The sequence below is a fragment of the Astatotilapia calliptera genome, chromosome 22 (genome assembly GCF_964374335.1).
Source record: "Astatotilapia calliptera chromosome 22, fAstCal68.1, whole genome shotgun sequence".
Lineage (NCBI taxonomy): Eukaryota > Metazoa > Chordata > Actinopteri > Cichliformes > Cichlidae > Astatotilapia > Astatotilapia calliptera.
The window spans coordinates 949849-972228 of NC_137442.1; the positions used below are offsets into that span (position 1 = coordinate 949849).

The 22380-nt window shown below is 43.9% G+C and overlaps 1 long non-coding RNA gene across 2 annotated transcripts; it reads left to right on the forward strand.

Moving 5' to 3' along the window:
- The first annotated feature begins 1549 nt into the window (after positions 1-1549).
- LOC145423698 (uncharacterized) lies at positions 1550-12990 on the forward strand. Of its 2 annotated transcripts, none has more exons than XR_013904752.1 (5): positions 1550-2018; positions 2393-2543; positions 2914-3001; positions 3575-12751; positions 12837-12990. It is a non-coding gene; the product is annotated as an uncharacterized LOC145423698 (long non-coding RNA). The 2 variants fall into 2 exon arrangements; XR_013904753.1 differs by having other exon boundaries at positions 12840-12968.
- Positions 12991-22380: the final 9390 nt, after the last annotated feature.

Consider the following 22380-nt stretch of genomic DNA (forward strand, 5'->3'; position numbering starts at 1 on the left):
CAAAATCAGAGTCGGTGCTGGCTCGCCTGATGACTGCTGCTTCACGTTTCATGTTCGTGCAGTTTAAGCTTACATGAATATCTGAGACATGTAAGGTTAGCAGTGGATGACAAGCAGACGAGTCAGTAACAGGACAAAAGGCTTAAATACACAGAGGGATAACGAGCGAATGAGACACAGCTGGAGAAATCACACACAACGAGAGCAGGAGGAGGTAAAACTGTGACTCACACGGCTGCTATGGTGGTTTTTATGGTTCAGCATGTGGCCCAGTTACAAATGCAACAAGTTCAGTGCTGCACGGTGCAGGTGCGTTGGTTTTCACCATGGGGTTATTCAGATTTTGGACTGAATTCTTTACCAACCTCTACACTGCAGCCGAGTCTTCTACTTCCCGTGTGCAGCTTCATCTTCTCCCACGCTGTAGCTGTGACTGTGGGGGAAAGCAGTGGGATCACCGTGGACTCGGATTTAGGGACAGATTACATCAAAATGATCCTGTGAGGTGCCGATAAAAGCGGGGAATTGTTGGAGCAAGCAGAGCTGGATTACAGCCTGACTCCTGGAAGTGTTTTTAGTTCGTATTTTTAAAAAGACGGCAGCTGTTCCAGATGTTAAAGGACACCCTGCTCATTTCAAGCAGGAACATCTCCTGACACTGAGCATCTCTGCTTCTGAGGGATGAAGGCAGGATTTCACTTACCTGAACAAACTAACTGCACAGCCATGTTTGTCAGACTGTATTAGAGACGCTCCAAAGGCCCCGACAGCTCAGACATGGCTGAGCTGAGCTGACGTCATAAAGAAGTTGGTTATTCCACCATAGTCGCTGTGATGGCTGCAGTGACAGCCACACAAGATCGACCACACATGAGTGTTAGAGGCTTACACACAACGCTACACGTATATTTTTCTTTCTTAACTTATAAAGAACTTTACTTATACGATCACATAACACTGGGCTCTAAAATAAGTGCACATTCAGTTTACACTGTATGACTTCAGTGGCAGCTGCAGTCCCATGGCTGATGAGCTAAAAAGTGGAGAAGGGGCGGAGCAAGCCTATGTGGAGACCTGCAGGTAGGGTGATGTCATGGCTCTGGGCCATTGGCGCGTTAGTTTCCGTTAGTAAAATGGGTAGAACACACAGAAACCTGTTTTTGTGAGCTGATCAGCCACTGTTCAAGTCTCCCTTTGTCTCGTTTAGCGAGGTCAGTTTGAGGTAGTAGGGTTGGTTGTTGTCAGCTACACTGGAAAAAAAGGGACTGGCCATCTCTTGGATTTATGTAAGCATCTTGCATGTATTTAACACAATTACCTCATGTTTTAAAGATAAATGTAACTATATAGTGTAAAAACTACATGGTATGCAGAAACGGTGTATTAAATTGTTCATATCATGTTCAGGTGAAGTAAGTCAATAAGATAGCAACGTTAAATCTCGTGAAACCACGCGTGATTTCATCTCGCGGGCTTTGGATCGTGGTTTAAAAAAGGCATCCATCTCAGTCAAGTCGAGCAGCCAACTCTACGTTTTTGGTATGTCTTGATTTTTTTGAATTAATATTTACCATATTTCAGCCAAATGTAGTTAAATGTCTAGAGTGTCGCCATGTAACATGCTAAAAAAGAGCCGTTAGCTTATTTGCTGTTTTATCTGTTGTCAAAGAATTGGCGCTTTTTCATTTGAATTTGTCTTTGGCACAAGAGCCGTAATATCACATTAAACCTAATTACGAGGCACTCATAACATAATTTGGTTTTCTGTGTGAATAGATTTGCCAACTGACTCTTCAGTTACATTGTGTATTTACTGCACCGTGGTGTTAGTGAGATTTTGGACATTGAACAGCTTTAGCTAATATCATCAGCGGCATTATGCTAGCTTACATCCCTACCCCTCCTGCCCTCACCTGCTGTCCTTTTGTTTTTGTTTTTTTTGCTGCACATTGAGAGATGACCTCTATTCTGCATTTCACCAGGAGTCAGCTGATGGATTGTGGGTTCAAGGTGTTATGGTAAGAAAGTATATTCTATTTTCGCTTAAGGTTTCTGTAACTTAATTATAATAGGTTTTTTATAATTATTAGGTGCATGCATACACAAATAGACCACCCTATTAATACAACTGAGAAATCCAAAATCTGCCATAGGTTTAACTTATACCTGTATGTATTGTCAGAAAGGTGATTACTGGACTCACATTAATGCACACTTGAACTAAAATGAGGTTGTAACTTGTGGGTTCTTGGGTTGCAAATCAGAAACAAACATCTTTGGATTATTTTTAATCCCATAAGATCTGGAAACACAGTTTTTATTCAACAAAACATTACTGACTAACCAAGCACAGTGCCTGCTGTTATTTCAAAATAATTTTATGTCATTTCAGATAAAATGCAGCATTCCAGTGCATCCCAACCATGCATACAGTCAAGGTTTCTGACGGAGCTGAGTTTCTCTCTGACAGTCTGCTGAAAGTGTTTGCAAAGTGATCGGGGGAACAGTGCACAAAGCTAAAGGATGTAGCTGCCATTATGACAGTAAGAACTTTAAAATTCTTTAACTACAAAGTGTATATGTATTGCATTAGGTCAGTAAAAGATTTTTATGCTGCATCCATTGAAACAGTCAACTATTACCTGTGAGTACTGATTCCACTGAAAGGATGCCATTCTTTTTTGTCATGCATTTACTGGCCCACTGAGAAAAAATTATCTTTTTTTAAAAATATATGTTCTGGAAACTATATATCCATAAAGTTGATGTCAAACAGGAATTTTTGATATTGCTTTGTAGATGCTGGTGTTGCATGTTGACTGGTTTAAAAAGTCAAGTTTTTGTCTGGGATCATTTTCTTCTGTGCTACTGAAAAGTTCACAAATCTCTGTTTTCTTTGTTATAATACTTTAGGATGACATTAATGCTCAAAGGGAGTCTCATCAAAGTGCTCCGCATCTGTGTGAAAGACAATTGCAACATCTTGGTGCAGGAGTTCATGGTGAGTGTTTTATGAGTAGATTGTGGCTTTGCAACATTTAAAAATGCATTTAGTTATCCACTTGATCCTCATTGGACTGGTTAGGACCAGTAGTCCTCTTTAATAATTTGAAGTTCACATGAGGCCTGGTAGTGAACTCGGCCGCCGGCCCTTGAGGCCCCACCCCTGTATTAGGGGTCACATCAGTGTGAAAAAACTTTAAATTTGTCATTCTAGTGAACAAAGAAAAATCCCACCAGTATTTACATTAGCTTTTGTTTGAAAAAAAAAAAAGACCAACAGCTAACCAAATTGTGGGGCTGAAAGTCTAAATTCTAACATCTTCTGAGTGACATAACCTGGATTTCTGATGGGCCGGTGTCTTTCTAACAAAAACTAATGTAAAGCATTTGAAATTATTATGTTTTTCACTCTGTCTTAGAAACTCTGTTAGACCATGAATGGCAGCATGGCAGGCCACTCTTTGGCTATAGCTATTTACTATGGTTTAAATTACTCTAACATTAGAACTGGTAGATTCAAAAGAGATGAGTTTAAAAGGGAATCTTAAAAAAATGTTTTGTGTTTAACCAGGACTTGACTGAGGCCACTGCACAGATTGAGAAAACCACAATGAACATCTGTCTCCAGAGATGCACCAGGCAATGACTTTTCTGATGTTGGCATCATCATCGAGGGTATAGTAGTTCTTTTTTTTTTTTGTGATCAACATTTTATTGATTTAAAACGGGGTTGGGGGGGGGGGGGGTACAGACATATACAGCACAACTGTAAACTGCAGTAGCAAAGCAAACATTAGCAAACAAGGCATAGGGACAGCAAAGAAAAGACACAAAAACACAAAGTTAAAACCAATTATTGCCTCTTCCAGGAGATAACTCTGGATGAGAAGATTTTCCAAGCGTCAACAGTCGTGGGTTGAGCTTTATTTAATTTTGCTGTGGTATGTTCAAAACCAATAACACGGATAAGACATCGTCTCCAGAATGATTCCATACAAATGTCAGGACAGAACCATTGCTTTGTAATAGTCTTCTTTGCGGATGTAAATCCAGCGAACAACATTTTGCATTGCATTTGTTTTAAGGAGATTTCAGAGGTATCATTAAGGAGACAAAGACCAGGATTGGGAACATAAAAAACTTCCAGTACCTCAGATAACACAGAGTTCACAAAGACCCAAAAATCGGATACCACAGGACAGTCCCAAAACATGTGCAAAAACGTGCCAGGTGATGAATCATTGCAGATGTGACAGTAATACGTAGCCTGTAGTTTCATCTGGAACCTCCTATAGGGCGTAATGTATGTTCTGTGTATGGTTTTGAAATGAATTAATTGATGCGCCAGGTTCTTAGAAGTCAAACTCAGATTAGACCACACTGTATCCCAGTCTATATTAACCTGTAGTTCTCCCAGTTCCCTGACCCAAATAGATTCAATGGGCAGGGACTTCATACCATGTTCAGCTAATTTGTTGTAGATTTTGGAAACAGAGGGTCTGCCAGATTTAGGCAGGATCCAGTCCAACATGGGATGAGAGGGAAGAGGAGAGTCCCAGGGGACACCGTATGCTTTTAAAGCTGATCTGAGCTGCAGATATACAAAGTAAGAAGATGCAGGAAGAGAAAAACGTGTCCTTAAGTCCTGAAATGAGCAGAGGCCTTGGGCGTTGAATAGATCATCAAAAAGGTTTATCCCGAGTGAGAACCAAGAGGGTTGAACAAATGGTCGGCTGCCACATAGTAATTTTAAATTATGCCAGAGTGGTGAGCTTTTACAAAATTTAACTGGAGCACCCAGCCGCCGTTCTATCCTCCTCCATACCTGTATAGAGTTGGCAATGATAGGTCCAAATTCGTTGTTGTTGTAGAGCGTATTGGCGGGAACATTAGCAAACAGAAGATCTTGTAGTCTATGCGGTGCTGCCTTGGCGGATTCGATCATTTTCCACGCAGTAGTAGTCTCTGGGTTGACCCACGTACTAAGCGCCCTGATTTGGAATGACCAGTAATAAAACTCAAAGTTTGGTACTGCCAGGCCACCAAACAATTTGGGCCGCTGCAATGTTGACAAACGTATCCTAGGCCTTTTGCCATTCCAAATAAATTTAGACACCGCAGAGTGTACGTCTTTAAAATAAGTTAGAGGAGGAGAGAGTGGCAACATAAAAAAAAGGAAATTAAGCCGTGGCAGTATGTTCATCTTTACTGTGTTGATTCTACCCTGAAGCGAAGTTTTTAAATTGTCCCATCTTTGAAAGTCGGATTTGATCTTATTTAGCATAGTAGTAAAATTCTCCTTGATTATCTTTGGAATACTATTATGAATTGAAATGCCCAGATAAGTAAAAGTGCTTTTGATCTGAACACAACTGGGTAAGGAAACTTTCGTAGCTTTATCGTTCAAAGGCATCAAAGCAGATTTCGACCAGTTTATTTTGTAGCCAGATAGAGAGCTGAAATGGTCAAAGTTTTTAATCAATGGATGGATGGACGTCTCATAGTTGTCCAAAAACAGAATAATATCATCCGCATATAGAGATATGATATGATTATGACCACCAATTCTTATGGGAGAAATCGTGGACTGTCTAATGGCTTGTGCTAAGGGCTCTAGAGAGAGGCAGAACAGGAGAGGAGAGAGAGGGCAACCCTGCCTCGTTCCACGCTGCAGCGTGAAAGGGGGAGAGACCAGGTCCCCTGTTAAGACACTAGCAAGAGGTGAGTGATATAGTGTTTGAATCATAGCAACAAATTTCTGCTTAAACCCAAAGTGTTTTAATACCATCCACATATAGTCCCACTCTAGCCTATCAAAGGCTTTTTCTGCATCAAGTGAAAATACTGCACATGGATTTTGATAGCTGTTAGCGGCATCTATGATGTGCAACAGCCGTCTTATGTTATCAGATGCAAGCCGCCCTCGGATAAATCCTGTCTGGTCTGCATTGACCAAAACATGGATAACTCTTTCCAGGCGCAATGCGAGAGCTTTTGCAAATACTTTAAGATCAGTTGTGAGCAGAGATAGAGGGTATAGTAGTTCTTCAAGATCTGGATAACGTGACCTTTGCAGTAGCCATGCTGTTTGGACCTTTTTTATTCCTTCAATATGAGTTACCCATCACAGCTCTGCTACACTTTTGAGGTGATTCAATGGGTGGTAATGGAGTTGGATGCAACTCAGCTCTCAAGAAAAGCTCACAACTGAGACAAAACTGCTCCTGCAAGGAAAGCTCACTGTTATGCATGTGAGGTGATCAGCTCTAGGTGAGAGGACATTTAAATCTCACACTTGTTCTGCTGCATTTTTGAAGCTCAGTTCCAGGAGCAGATCGCAGGGTTCATTTTTATATACACTGCAACTGCCACGAGGACAAGCCGTTTTTTTGTTGTTGTTTGTTTTTCCTTTTGCTCTGTACAAGTTCTCTGTTTGTCTGTTTGGCAGCATTTTTCAATTTCTCTTTGTATTTTTTCTTTCTTTTACTAGTGAAGAGATGTAGCATGAACAGTTATGCAGTCTAAATATCCCATATGGGTCGTGTGAAATGGTATTTTCAGTTTCATTCAGTTGAAGTAAAGAACGTTGAATATTTCTAAGCTTGCTGTTTTGAACCAAGATGTCACAGTATGATCAGTGCTGTAATTTTTGACAGTCACTGTATCAATGTTATTTTTGCGTCTCTTGAATAAAGGTTTTGACCTGCAGGTGCTAATTTCTTTAGTTATTGGGGTAAAATGGGTAATGTTGATAGGAAGGTGTTTGCCAATTCAGTAACCTAATTTAATGTTAATGGAAACTAACATTACCTCAAATTGTTTAGTTATAATTGTTGTTTAACTGAATCTTGACGTCAGAGGCCTTAAATAGAATGTTTTGTATTGTCCTGTAACATTTTTCAAAAGAAAGAGTCTAATTTCTTTGCTGTGATTGATTTCAGAGAACACGGAAGAACTGACATTATTTAACTGTTGATTTATATAGATTCAGTGGAGGAGTAATGTCAGTTTAATTCTTTACCTACTGCAGTGAAATTAGACATTTTGTTTTTAAAGGTTACTGGTGGATGCCAGCAACCATCTTGGAAGAGAACAATACAATCTGTTATAAGGCCTCCATTTGAAAATTGTGTATTTGATACTAGAATATAATAGCAAAATGTAATTTGAAGATAACATGTAGTATTTAAGTGACCAAGTAGTATTGGGTAAAAGTTATTGAATGGTGTTGGGATAAAGTGAGAAAATTGTGAAGGATTAAAATATTTCAAGAGCTCAAATTACTTCATCAAAACATGTTTAAGTCACATTTTATCAACACAAATTGCACAGGTTTATTGAACATGAATAAATTGTGTTAATTTAACTCAATTGTTTAAGTTGCTGCCAAAGCAAAACATCTGTGTGCAACAAATGTCCACCATTGAATTAAGTAAATCCAACAACATATTTTTTTCAGTGTATGGAGTAGAGTTCTGAGACTCTATTATGGACCCAAGATTGAGATTTTACTGTATAATTCAACCACTTTGTTTTGGGGTTAAATAAAAACCCTCTTTTGGACTTTAACCTGCGCCTGACTTTCTGTCGGTCGTGTTGATTATGATGGTTATAATCAACACGACTTGATTATGATGTGAAGATGTGATTAAACATGATCATTGCCTCCAGGTGTACGAAGTGGAGCCAGCGCTGAAGTCCTAATGGCCAGCAGGGGGCGACGTTGGTTCAAAAGGATTTTGATGTCATTTCCTGTTTCAGCTACAACTGCTTTTCCTGTCAAAGCTGCGTCCAGTATATATTAAGCTTTCTCTGAAATGTGTCACATCATAAAGAGCGCTGCAGAACATTCTCACACACAGGTGAATAAAGACCAGAGTAAAGGTTCAGATGGTAAAACGCAGCTTTCGATTGGACGATACAATGGCTGGTTTAATTGAGACTTATTTCGATGCACAGATAAATAAACTTACATAAGCAGATCGAGTCTCATACGAAGCACACAAGCGCACTTGGCCGTGTGCCGGATGGATGGGGCGATGGAGTTAATGTCTCGACTGTATGTGGCCATAAAATTGGATGAATCTTTACGGCTGTGTCATCCCATCACATAATAGTCCTTCAAGCTCCATTTTTCTCCTCTGAGCTGAACCGCAGCTATTTCAATTTAGGCCATTCAGTCGTTTCAATCCCCTCTCCGAGATGATTCAGCGGTGAAAGAGAGCGACCCTGCCCGTCCCTCACCTCGCTCAGCTCTTAATATTTGTGTTTACCCTCGATGGCTTCATTTATTAGAGCAGCTGGGACCAAAGGGAGCATGTAATGTAAAATTAAAAACTTACAACTGAGACCTCATTTATAATACATTTAGTAAGTCAGATCGGATATGGGGGAGGCTCACACTGATGCATCAGTTCAGCTGTGGTTCTCTTTCTGCATGTTTAGGGGACAGAGCTGCACCAGGTTTCCTGCTCACATCTCTTTGGGAATCACCTTGTTCTCAGTCTTTCCATGTTCTGTGCAATATTTTTGGTCCCAGTCTGTTTCAATGTTTCCTACACATACACCATGTATATAGTTCCACTCACATATGTATACTATACACTGTTTTTAATTTTATTCTATTTATTTAATTATTTCTTTATTTTCCGCCTTCGTTGCATATTGGTTTCTCTTCTTCTTACTTTAGCACCTTTGTGGTTCAGCTACCCAATTTTGCTGTGCAAGAAACTGCACAATGACAATAAAAAGTCCAAGTTAATGCAAAAAATGTGATTTTATTGCTGTCACATTGTTTGCATTTTTCATAAATTTAACTATAAACTGCACGGCAACAACTATAAAATGGGAGTAAACAATGTTTTTCTTCCTTCCCGCTCTCAGAGATTTTGTTATCAGGGAAAAACTGACCACCGGCCTGGAAGTGTTCTCAAATGTTCATCCTTTCCTTTATTTTGAAAAGACCTCTATGGAGTTAAACACCAAAATCAATCAGTGAAAATACCCCCTAATGCCAGGAGGTCTTAGCTAATCAAAAGCAAGCCTATGTGTGTGCTGAACCTTCATTATTGTACGCAGCTAACTTACTAAAAACCCTTAAGCCCCCTCTCCTCAGCATCATGAGGGTGTTGATTGAATAATTGAACAGCTGGCTGGTACTTACAGAACGCTGCCACGTCCATTATTATCCAGCGTTTAGACGGGTTTGTCCTGTAAGGTCAGTTTATCTTCACCTGGTTCACACTGTAAATGTCATAAACTCAACACACTCCGCTGTAATTATCCCAGAATTCACAGCGTCTCTCAGTTTCTTTCTTTTTGTATTACCAGAAAATAAATGTAATATTAAAATATTCATATATTTGTATTACATAACTTTATTAGAAAAGCATCTGTAAAACCTGTGACTGTCAGGGCTGACTGAATGGACTCGAGCGCAGACGGAAACAAACACCGAGTGAACCAAGTACAAAGAGTGAGGAATGATCGGGGCTCCAAGGATCCAAGGAAGGGAGGAAAACGGGCTCTTCCACTCACTCTCGCACTCTTGCTCCGCTCTCGTACTCCAACACGCTCCACACAGAACTAAACACACTGCTCAGGTAAACACACATCAGTGTTAGAGGAGTCCAGGAACGGCTCAAGAGCCGGGTCCAGGGAAATGCCAGCCTGTACATCGGTCCAGCAACAAGAAGCCACCTGAAGTAGTGGCCAGGAAACTGCTGGCTAAACATCGCATCACTGTTAGCACGCAAGTGACCCGGTGTCAGGTTTGTCAGTAGGCAGGTGTTGCACCCTCAGAGAGACATGACTCCATTCTCCTTTTGGCAACTTTATTCTCCTCAGTTCAGGTTTGGAGTTTACAGGCAGCAGCGTATCATCAGCAAAACGTTGCTCTCACGTCTCAGACACTGTTTTCTTTTTCTGCGCTTACTGATGACATCACACATCTAAACTCTGACCTCCTGAAGCAAGCGAGCTACAAAAATGTGTCCAAAAAAACCCACAATGAAATAAGAATAGTCTTTAAAGATTTTCCCAACATTCAGAAAATGTAAGTTTTACACAGGGCAGAAAAATGATGCAGCAAATATCATCAAAATCATAGCGACTGTAACTGACAGTGAAGTATTTTATTGTTTTCATTTTGTATTTGTTAGAAACTTTTTTTTAAATGTCTTTTTAATTGCAGGACTTTGTTTTAAAACCTGGTGGAGCGCTCCGCACGGACCGTTGTGCGTAAAGTTGGTGCACTGCGCGTTTGACGCATCTTGCCACCGCCTTTAAACTAGACTCGAGTATATAAAGAACACGTGTGAAAGTACTGTGGTTCAGTTAAATCCAATTTATTAACCTACCTCTGAGGTGAAGTGCAGCTGCAGCAATGAGGTGCGTTTAATGTGACTCTGTTAATTTGAGTGTTCATGAAATGAACGTCTCAAATTATTCTTACTTTATTTTGCAAATTTAATTAAGATAGATTTTATGTTGTTGGCTGTGAAGATCTGATAGATATTTTATTTTATTCTGTGTTTCTATTTTTCAGTTTTATTTTTCAGGACCTGGTGAATTGTTTAATCTGGACTGGTCCCTTCACTTTATTGTTATTGATATTTATATTTAAAAGTGCAATACTGTAATTTCCTGCTGCTCATTCCTGTGCAATGTCGCATCTGCCCTCCCGCCATATTTTTTTTTCAAGTTTTTCTTATTTAATCACTAGTGTACATATATTTATATTTATAGATACTGTTAGATTATAATATTATTTTATGCCATGTTAGACCCCTAACTAAAGATTGTGAATTATTATGTAGTCTTAGTTTGCATTATTCTCCTGAATTAGAAGAAGCTGATAACTATTGCATTTGTTAAACTGATTTGCATTACATTAGACTGCTGATTTATTGTGGATGAATGATATTGTTTTATGATGTTATAAGAAATACTGTTTGCAGAGAGTCATCGCCTTATTTGTCTGATTAGAAGAGAACAGAGCATGCTGGAGTTTTCTGCCCCATCTCAGCAGGAGCAGATAAACAGGGAGCCAAGGTCGTAGCTTAGGCACCGTGTGAGAGAAAGCATGTGAATGTTTAGGCTTTTATGATAAGGTGGGAGAACCAGAGGCTATAAGAGTTTGATCAATGCTCCACCATTTGGAGATCTGAGGCTGTCTGCATACAGTGTCCATCTCCCACGCGTGTGATCATTAAAATCATCGCTTGACTTGACCCGGCCGGACCAGTGTTGTTATTGTGGTTTTTTCTCTTGTCTCCATCCCCAATATTTTGAACTATAACAATACAAATATATTTAGTCATCTTTTCTCTTTTACCACGTCTCTCTAATATTTTGCTCCTTACTATTTTTCTATTTTCTTTATTATTTTGTTTTATTTTCTTATATTTTCTCCTACTGTATCATGCTGCTGAGTGACTGCTGCTCGTCAAACACATTTCATTGCAATGTTGACCCTGTGCTAACTTGCATATGACAAATAAAACTGAAAAGTGAATTGTCTTTTTCTTTCTAAGTTGGCCTACTTTTTTTTAGTTTTGTTAATATTGGCAGTAGTGAGAAGTGTTATTGCTGGGCTTGAATATATTTGATATAGACCATCCAATTAAGGTAAATGTTTTCACTTGTTGGAATCTAATGAGAAATATTTTATTTTATTTTTTGTTGTTTTGGTTTTTTGCTTATCTGTTTCCCCCTGAGGGATTGCCACCTTAACATGGTCAGGGGGGTTGTGTGCCTCAGTGACGCTAAAAGCTAGACCAGCAGAAGCTTAGCCTTCAGGTGGGACACCCAAGTTGGTCAGGCCCTTTTAGGGTAGAGGCCTGAACAAGTACAGTCCAATTACATGACAAAGACTGTTATCCAGAGCACTCCACCCAACCCCCACCCCTTTGCCACCTCCGTTGCCACCACGTGCCCCCTCATATATGCCTGTCTGGAACCGGCCCAGTTACACACACGCTTATTCTGCCTGACATTTGTGGTGAAAAATCCGAGAGTTACACAGCATCCCTTAACAAACAAACCTATGTAGAATTACACAAACTATGTCTCCAAAAGTTGCTTCTGTTCATCTGGACGTAGCGTTTTGTGGGAGAAATGTTTCGCCATCATCAGGTGACGTCTTCAGTCTCAGCTGACTGCAGGTTTCAATCTTATAGACAGGACATTTGCACAATGACTGAAACCAGCCCACTGAGGAACAATGGGCTGGGAGGTCAGTTCCTTAATCCTAATTATGCAAATTCTCATGACCATTGATCAACAACCACTGATCAATGTCCATGAGTCCCATTCACAGAGAGTTGGGGAATGGCTTCAATCACAGAATTGTAAGATGGTGACAGATGTACCCTTAGGCCACTCCTCCTGTCAGGGTCCTGGGACTGGGCGACCCAGGATCCCTGGGCAGTCATGGACCTGTGTATTATTATTATTATGTATTTTTGGTGTCGTTTCTCCTTCTCTGTGCGTGTACATATGTGTGTTTCTCTGTGCTGTGTTAGTCTGTGTCCCACTCATATGTTTAGGCGAGGTATGGGTGTGTATGTCTGCGGGTGTGCCTGGAGGATGGAGCTCGGCCACCTGCAGGCCTGAGGGGTGTGGCCCTGCGGAGGGACTGGCCACACCCGAAGCCACACACCTGCCGCTGATCAGGGCTCGTCGGGGGAGCTACTTAGGAGAGTCTTGGAGCTCCCACCGACGCGGGATCATTGAGTTATCTTACCAAGTTAGTGTGTCAGCATATGTCTGTGTTGTTCGTATATGCCCGCCGAGGGTTAGTGTTGACGGCTGCGTCTCTGGTTTTCCTACAGGAGGAGGAGTGGTCCGGAGAGGCAGCACGCACGGGGGTGCGGAAACACAACAGCGGGGAGCACGAGCACAGATATCGGAGGGAAGCACGCACACGGGGTTCGAGGGAGCAACGGGGAGTTATTGTATTTACAGCCTTTCCACTGTAAATAAAGAGCACTGTTTGCATCGCAGAGTCTGCGTTTTGGGTCCTCCTTTCCCCACATCCCCGCGGTCTGCCAGCCAGACCATGACAGAATGATCCCGCCAACCACCATGGACCCAGCAAACTCAGGAGTTGCCACGGAGGAGAGATCGCTCACGCAGCTATGGGATTACTGCCGGAGCGTAATCCAGGCTGTAGACCCACCCAAGAGACATATACAGTTAGTATTCTTTGACAATTATCTCTCATCCACTACCTTCACCACGAACATTCTGGACATTAACAAACTTAGGCACCTGGTCGGTAGTTTAAGGGAGAGCTCGAGTTTTGAACTATTTGGCTTGGGTGGTCCGAGCATGGACAGTTCGGCCGCTCTCCTAGAGACTCTAGCCGCTTGGTTTTTCACGCGTCGGCGGAGGGCTTTCCCGTCGATGCTCGCGGCACAATCGTTTGATCCGCCGTTACGGAAGGCATGCCGCACTCTCTACCATCATCCCGTTACGCCTCAACCCACTCCTGCGGTTTCAGCCCGGTCAGCTGGCAACGGACCAACAGCGCTCATTACCGCAGTGAGTAAACCCGACTCATTTGTTTCTATTAATCCTGTCATTGAAAATCAAAACACAGATGAACAGCAGAGGACTGTTTCCGTACACCCGGCCCCGCCTTCACGGAGGAGAAGGCGTCTTCGCAAGCAGCGTTCAGCCACCTCTACACTCACTCCTGTGCTGGTCGAAGGCTCAGGACCAGCGGCTCTGGATGCCACAGTGAGTAAAATGGACTCTGCCGGTGTCGTAAATTCCCTTCCTGTGAACATGGACATAGAGACTATAGCCACTACGGCAATTAACAATGGAGAAACTGGAAGAGGTGTAACTGAACTCCCAGTGGGGATATTTGGACCACCGACGGACGAAGGTGGCCTGAGTGCTAATACTGGGGCAGAATTTTGCATAGACAGCCCTGAGGTAGTTAGCTCAGAGTCGGTGGGGTCAGAAACTGTTTGCTTTACCTCCAAAAACTCAGAAGATGTTCACTCTGAGACTGTGAGCTGGGAGCTAGGGAGTTCACAGCATACAGACCCAGATGACTTTTTGGCTCAGTCTGGCCATATGGAGACAGAGGTTCTCCCCAGGGCTTCCCCAGAGGCCGAACTGGAGGCCTCAGTTGCCTCTGGACCCCTGGAATTTGTTGAGCCAGCTGTAACATTCTCATCCTCTCCACCCTCCATCATAGCAATATCACCCTCAACTCAGTCCGCTGCCCAGCTAGTAACGGAGTCTGCTGCCCAGCTGGTGACTGAGTCTTCAGTCCGGTCAGCCTCTCACCTTCATCCTCAGTTGGAGGTTGATATGCCTGCTGGACCACCTCTGCCATCATTTCACCCGTCTGTCCCTGCATCGTTGGCCAGTCCACCGGGAGCAGCGACCGCACCATCATCACCTCCTCCCTCTGCAGCTACTTCTCCACCAGAGTCCCATCAGACTGCAGCGACCGCAGCACTCTCGGCTTCGCCATCTGCATCACCTACTCTACCTTCACCTTCCCCACCTGCAGACACCGCATCACCATCTTCAGATCGACCGTCAGTAGCTGTAGCGCAGCCGGAGGTGCTCAGGGTGCTCGGAGAGCGGGAGGAGCCCGCACCGCCAGCTGTGGAGCCCTGCGAGCCGGAGCAGGAGCCCGGCGAGCCGGAGGAGCGGCTCAGCGTGGCGGAGCCGGAGCAGCTCAGCGAGCAGGAGCAGCTCAGCGAGCAGGAGCAGCTCAGCGAACCACCAGCAGAGGAGCTCGGCGAGCGGAAGGAACAACCGGCGCTGCCAGCCGAGGAGGAGCTCGGCGAGCCGAGGGAGCTCTCGCTGCCAGCAGCCGAGGAGGGGCCCGCTCAGCCGGAGCCGGAGGTCAGCGAACCGGAGGGACCTCCACGCCTGGCGCGGCCTCCACGCCATCCACGCCATCCACGTCCTCTGCATCCACGTCAGCGACCAGCGCGTCATGAACCGTGTGCCACACCTCGCTGTTGCTCACCGGAGGAGCAGCGCCGCCACCGGACCCGTGGCAGGCCGCCTGGGGAGCAGCGCCCCCACCTTCGGACCCGGGGCAGGCCGCCGGAGCAGCAGCGCCACTACCGCCTCTGGATCCCAGGCAGGCCGCCTGGGGAGCAGCGCCGCCGCCGTCGGACCCGGGGCAGGCCGCCGGAGGAGCAGCAGCGCCGCTACCGCCACTGGATCCCGGGCAGGCCGCCTGGGGAGCAGCGCTGCCGCTACTGGGCCCGGGGCTCGCCACCGGAGGGGCAGCAGTGCCGCCGCCACTGGAGCAGTGGCAGGCCCCCAGAACCGTTTTTCTGCTGTTGCCGGACCCGTGGCTGCCCGCCGGAGCTGCAATGTCGCCACCATTGGACTCGAGGTAGGCCCCCTGAACTCTTTTGTTATGTTGATGGTGACATCTCCATTCAGAGATGGTCTTTCCCTTTTCACGTAAATGGCCTCCTTGACTCCGCGCTCAAGATGGTCATGAGAATTTGCATAATTAAGATGAAGGAACTGACCTCCCAGCCCATTGTTCCTCAGTGGGCTGGTTTCAGTCACTGTGCAAATGTACTGTTTATAAGATTGAAACCTGCAGTCAGCTGAGACTGAAGACGTCACCTGATAATGGCGAAGCGTTTCTCCCACAAAACGCTGCGTCCAGATGAACAGAATCAACCTTTGGAGATTTGCTTACCTGGATGATTGAGCATCAAGACATACACAAACTATGCTTCTGGTAGTTTTACTGACTGCAAGCTTTTTATGCAGTTTTGCATTTAACATGTTAATTCAGCCTTTTTTTAAACTCTTAAACAAAGTCTGTAAAAACATCTGTGAAGTGTATAAATGTTACTTATAAATGTGAAACTGTGGCAACAGCACAGAGCCTGAAACATCTGCTAATGTTAACACAGTTGTTCAGAGTCACGCTCGCGCTCTGACGCCTGTGGATGCTAACATGCAGATTGGTTATAGTTTCACTGGTGTTGGAGCCGCAGGCGTCTCTAATCCCAGAATCATCAAAGTCAGGGAACATGCATGTAAACAGACACTCGGGCTGAGAAGGACGAAGACGCAGGTAGAAGCAGGAAGTGATAATACCCAGGTCAACAAAAGGACAGAAGACACGGGGAAAGGTAAACAGTAAGAAACACAAGCGAGGAAATCCATTAAATCTGAATTATTAATTACTAAAATACTTAATAGAAACCCAAATAAATCACAAACTATTTCAGATGAGGATAAAACCACATTCCAATTTGAATTTGTCTCGATGTTCAATTTAAAATGTGAGCCATAAATTTAGATGTAACCTTTGAATAGGCTGCTGCAGCTTGGACCTTATATTATCTCCAAAAACTGTTTTTGGGGGAAAAAAAACTTCTGCAGCTCAGACATTCAACTAATCAGAGCAGAAGTCCTGTGTCACCAACAGGAAGAACACATTGGTTCAAAGGTCTGTAGGATTTTGGTAGATGTGATCATACAGTGAAACTAACAGATGTTCGTTTTAATGGACAATGAAGCCCTCTAGTTGTTTTCTTTGTATTACTGCGGGACCTTTACCTTACAATATAAAGTGAGGCGATATCAATGGACACACAGGAAGCAGCAGCGTTAGCTCTTGCCTCCAGTTCGCCGTCGTCTCTGCCTGGCGGCGGCTGCCCTCAGGAGTGATGATGCACTGTGGAATGGAGGATCTCTCTTTTTTTTACAGTGCAGACTGTTGACAAAGGCCCAGCACTCGCTGAGATTAATGGGATGATAATTTGCCATTAACAGCTTGAACCCGTGCACCAGCTGGCCTGGAGTAGCACCAAATAGCCACAGTCTTGTCCTAAATCTCCAACAGGGTGGCAAACAACAAACTGTTGAGAGGACGACGGCCAAGCGGCGCTTGACCAGGTGGCGTGCTGCTCGAAATCTTCCACCACAAACACACGAGCACTGTGTGTGTGTTGACATTCAGAACAGCTTTCACTTCCTGCCTGTTTCCAGCATCGGCTGCATTACAAGCAGAATCACAGCTCATTATTAATACACTTGGATTTCATGTGAACCAGACTGTTGGCGTTCTCCTGGAAAATGTTTGCAGGGTTTTTTCCTCATTTGGACACAGAAGATATTCAAGTGGTATTTGGTTATACAGAGCCGTGACTGACTGAAAACAGCCTCCAGTGGACATTGGAGGAACTGCAGCTTTTGGCACTTCTGCATTAACATTTTAACCACAGGGTTTGACTCTCTGCTGGGAACCTTGGAGCATTTTCACTGTTGCAGTCTTAAAAAGCACACATCACGGGGACTTGCAGAAACCGAAGAACGCTTGCTGGACCATATTTTACAAAATGAGCATCTTGTCTTGTTGTCAAGAAACTAAAGTAGAACTTGAGCTGAACTAATAGGAGTCCTCCGGTGTTGGAGATGAGAAAGAAGGTTTAAACATGGCTGCCACTGGCTTCATGCTGCAGACCTGGAAGCTAAGGCTGCGTTTAGAGTCTCTGGACTGGCTGCGTTCCACCAATGTGCCGCTGACAGAGCAGAGAGCCGGGCTATGTTTGTCATTTTTCCTCCTCAGTCACAGCAAAAAGGACCATAGTTACAATAATAACTAAATACTAGTCCCCAAAACGGACATGTTAGTTATTCTGATGGTGACAGAGCAGCGAGCATGTGTCACAGATGATGAAGGCAGGGCCAGCGAGGCCGATGACATCGTTTATGATGCGGTCGGTTGTTGCTGAGAGACGTATGTAATCGTTACTGTGGTTACGTGGCCACAGCTCCTCTCAGCAGGGCTTAAGCAAATAGCAGAACGCTCAGGCTCGCTCTATTAAAAAGCAGAAAGAGGGACACGTGTAGCTGTCTAGGATACAAAGACACGGCATGAACAGCTCCGACTGTGTCCTGACACTCATTACAAGAGGCGAGCTAGCTCCGGCTCTTTCTGCAAGTCCAGCCGTGCTCTGTGGATGCAGGTGTGATGGCTGCTGACACATGAGCTTCTCATTTTCCAACCAAACTTGCTACAGTTTGCTTCAGCTTCAGCAATGATTTCAGTTTTTCACCCAACATTAAAAAATAGATTTCACAGAGATGAAGCATCTAGCACACTGGCAGAGAGCAGTACACATAAACACACAGCTAAATGTCAGTGTCATTATTTAAATGCCACTAATACTCGAGTGATTTGCAGACACTGTCGTCACAGTTCCAAACAGCAGTGTTGAAATTTGTCTGCTACGTACATTCATGCGAATAACGTGCAGGCGTGTTGCGAACATCCACCAGCTGTTCAACGCTGTGAAGTAAGGTGAGCAGAGCGGGAGCATCAGTGTACACAACGAGACTTCATGTAACGGTACTTTTATGGCACCTTTCTACTCAGCAGGAGCATGTCATTCACCCAATCACAAAAAAATCATGCTTTTAACTATACTTAAGGACCTTTGAATCCGATGGAGATCACTGTCGCAGCAACACCTGATCGGTTGGGTGAAACTAACCCCTGTTACGGAAGTTGAAGATCTACATAATGAGTCGGGCCTGGGGATGGATTTCCTGTGATGTCAGCAGAAGTACCGAGTGGCGTTGGCAGAAATGGCAATGTTGGCCTTTTATTATCAAGACAGATCACAGAAGCGCTGAGGTGGTCAGCACTCACCCTCATGTTCTCCAAACCCTCCCTGAATAATGGTTGTTGTGACAGAGCGCTAAAAGAGTTCACCAGTATGGTTATTTTCAACGTTATGCTGCTCTGTTATTTGTTAATTGCCTCTTGGGGATAAATAAAGTCTTCTGATTCTGATTATCCATCCAAATAACATCATGACGGCCACGACCCACGGCTTTCCAGCAGAGCATCACGCTGCCTTTGGTGGATCAACTTCTTCCCATTGTGCGTCCTGCTGTGGCCTCTTCTTTAGGAAACTGATGAAATTTTCTTTCTCTTCAGCGTCTCATAGAGAGGTTCACATTGGCGCTTTCATTGCTGGACTGAGGTCAGCGTGAGCACACTCTGCATGCTAATTGGCTCATTAACAGCCAGCTGTGATGCTTCTTGTCATAAACAGTATTACGGTGCTGTTACACCCACCGTCCAGTGCCTGGCAGACGGCAACGTACGACACAGCTGACGTCAAACGGAGGCCACGTCCACTGTTGCCTCCATTTCTGCAGGTCTGCACCCCTTGAATGTTTTTAACCTTGTGTACTGTTGTTGTGGTTACGATCATGCTGGTTTTACGGCCTTTTAATGATCTTCTCCTTTTACATCAGTGCTGATGCAGAGGTATTGTCTAAGTGGCGACACCTGTTGTACAGGGACCTACGCCATGGCGTGCCCCAATTCAGCGCTCACATGCGTTGAAGGACCCGGCCTTCGCGGTCTACGTAGGCCAGAAGGGTGAGGCTTCTAAATGGCACAGTCCAGCCTACCAAGTGCTGCTCAGGTGTTCTAGCAACAAGGACACTATCCACTGGAAACATTTTACACAGCTTTTTTTCAACTGAGATTTTTTGATTTGTTAATCATCATCATCATTATCATTGTTTTTTTTATTTAGCACTTTAAAAACACACCTGGTAGACCAAAGTGCTGAACGATACAACTATAAATTATAACAACATAAGAACTGAACAAAACAATAAAATTAATAAATTTAATAAAAATGTCAGTCACCCACAGAGAATAAAAATAGGTTTTTAACCTGGAAAAACCGGCACTGATGATGCCTGTCTAATATGAAGAGGAAGATTTTTCCACAGCAACGGGGCCACAGCAGAGAACGCCCGGTCTGCTCTGAGTTTCAGCTGTGAATTGGGGACTGAAAGCAGCAGTTGCTCAGCTGACCAGAGGGAACGAGTGGGAACATAAGGCTTCAACAAATCGGACAAATAAACCGGTGCCAAGCCATTTAAAGATTTGAAAACCAATAAAAGAAGTTTAAAACGGATCCTAAATTCGATTGGAAGCCAATGCAGAGAGGCCAAAGCCGGAGTGATGAGGTCGAATTTCCTTCTACCAGCTAAAAATCGAGCCGCAGCATTTTGCACTAATTGTAAGCGTGACAGGGTTCTCTGCCCTACCCTTAAAATGGAATTACAGTCATCCAGGCGTGATGTAATAAAAGCATGAATTACAGTTTCTAAGTTATGTTTGGAGAGAAAGGGCTTGACCTTCGATAGACGTCTGAGGTGGTAGGATGCTGATTTTACCAACCCATTCACATGGTCATCAAAGGTAAGTGCAGAATTGATCTTTACTCCAAGATTTGTGATCGAACTCTTTAAATGAGGGGTCAAAACAGCAAAATCAACATCTGGAGGGTCAGAAAATCGAGTTGGGCCAAATAAAATCGCTTCTGTTTTATGATTGTTAAAATTAAAAAAGTTTTTAATCCATGACTTAACATCACTAAGACAGTTTCACTAAAAGCAGCTGACAACTGAATCATCAACTCAGTATCAGACTCCTTTCATCAGTTCTGCCGCTGCCAGCCTGATGTTTTACAGGGAACTACTGGCATGAATGAATGATGCTTAACGGGGAAGAAGATCTGTAAGAGACAAGGCCACACTTCCTGTTTTGTTTTTATCTTTGATAGTCAGATTTAGTCATGAGTATGTGATGGTTGAGTGCTGAACAGTGGCCTTCCTAGAAGCCTTAGCTTTGAGTTTTGTTTTGTATTTCATGAAGACAAACATGCTCAAATTATAAGTTTTTACAGTTTATTATCAGAATTTCAAACTAAACGACACCGTGGCCCTCCGCCTCTCTGGCTCAGAGACAAAAGCTGCTGCACTCAGGCAGTAAACACTTTTATTGCATGTATTAAAAACAGCATGTTAACATGATTGGTCGAAATGGTTGGAGGAAAGCCTTTAGATGCCATGTCCGCCTCACATTCCATCTCCTGCACTTTTTGGAAATCTCCCTATAAGGAGATATAGCTTCTCACATAACCATGGCAACCACCTCTTGTCCTCCGGTTAGGCCTTCTCATGCCATCTCCAGTGCCCCCACCAAGGGACCTCTCCCTGTTTATGCCTGTGCTATGGCCCGTCTAGGCGCGGCCAGACCACAACATGAAGGGTGATTCATCCCCGTCCAACCCCAAGCAGCACTCACACAATTAATACTTTGTGACAGTAATTTATTTACAATGAGTGAATTTAAAAGTTCAAGTTCAAGTTCGAGGTTCTTTATTTGTCACATGCATAGTTGTACAAGTATAACACACAGTGAAATGTAGCCTGAAACGCTCCTCGACATGTGCAAAAAAATTGGGGGGGGGGGGGGGGGGTGTAGAGGAAGAACATTATATATATATATGTAGTATATACATTGGGTGAATGTGCAGTAGTAGCAACAAAAAACAAAGCAAGGGAGCGAATTATAACTTTGGGGTGAACCAAAGGCCAAAACAACAAACAAAAGGGAGCCTATTCAAGAGTAAATAGCTTACCTAGTCATAAGAACTAAAGTAAACGACAAAAGCAGGAGAAAACTAATCAAACAAAAAGTCCACCCCTACATGCTCCTACATTAAACCAACATAGTGAAACAGTGAACACACGGTCTGCCGGCTGGGTTGGGCCGAGGATGAATGACCTGCAGTTCCTGGCGGTGTCTTCATATACGCTGCCTCCCGGTCATTAGCCAATCGGTACGATCCGTCCATCCTGGATGCACCAATCATGGTGTATTGTAGCCAACCTTTACATGGAGGAAGTGGAAAGGAAGGCTCTTGGATCTTTCAAAGGAAGAGTACCCAGCCACTGGTACAGATATGTGGATGACACCTGGGTCAAAATCAAGACACAAGAAGTGGAATCCTTCACTGCGCACATTAACGCTGTGGATAAAAACATCAAGTTCACCAGGGAAGACACAAAGGACGACTGTTTGCCTTTCCTGGACTGCGCCGTGCACATTGAAGAGAACGGCAACCTCAACATTGACGTTTACCGGAAGCCCACACACACGGACCAGTACCTCCTCTTTGACTCCCATCACCCTCTGGAACACAAACTTGGAGTAATTAGGACCCTACACCACCGGGAAGAACATGTTCCCTCTAAGCCTGAAGGGAAAAAGAAGGAACACATACATGTAAAGGAAGCACTCAAAACGTGTGGCTATCCTAAATGGGCGTTCTTAAAGTCAGCAAAGAGGCACAGAAAAGAAGACCAGACACCAGCGAGGGAGGATAAGAAGGACAGACGCAACAACATTGTCATCCCCTATGTAGCCGGTGTATCAGAGAAACTCAGGAGGGTTTTCTCCAAGCACGACATCCAGGGCCCTGTTTCAGGAAGCCGGTTTAGTGCAAACTCTGAGTAAGTATACCCTGAGTTAACGGAAACTCTGGG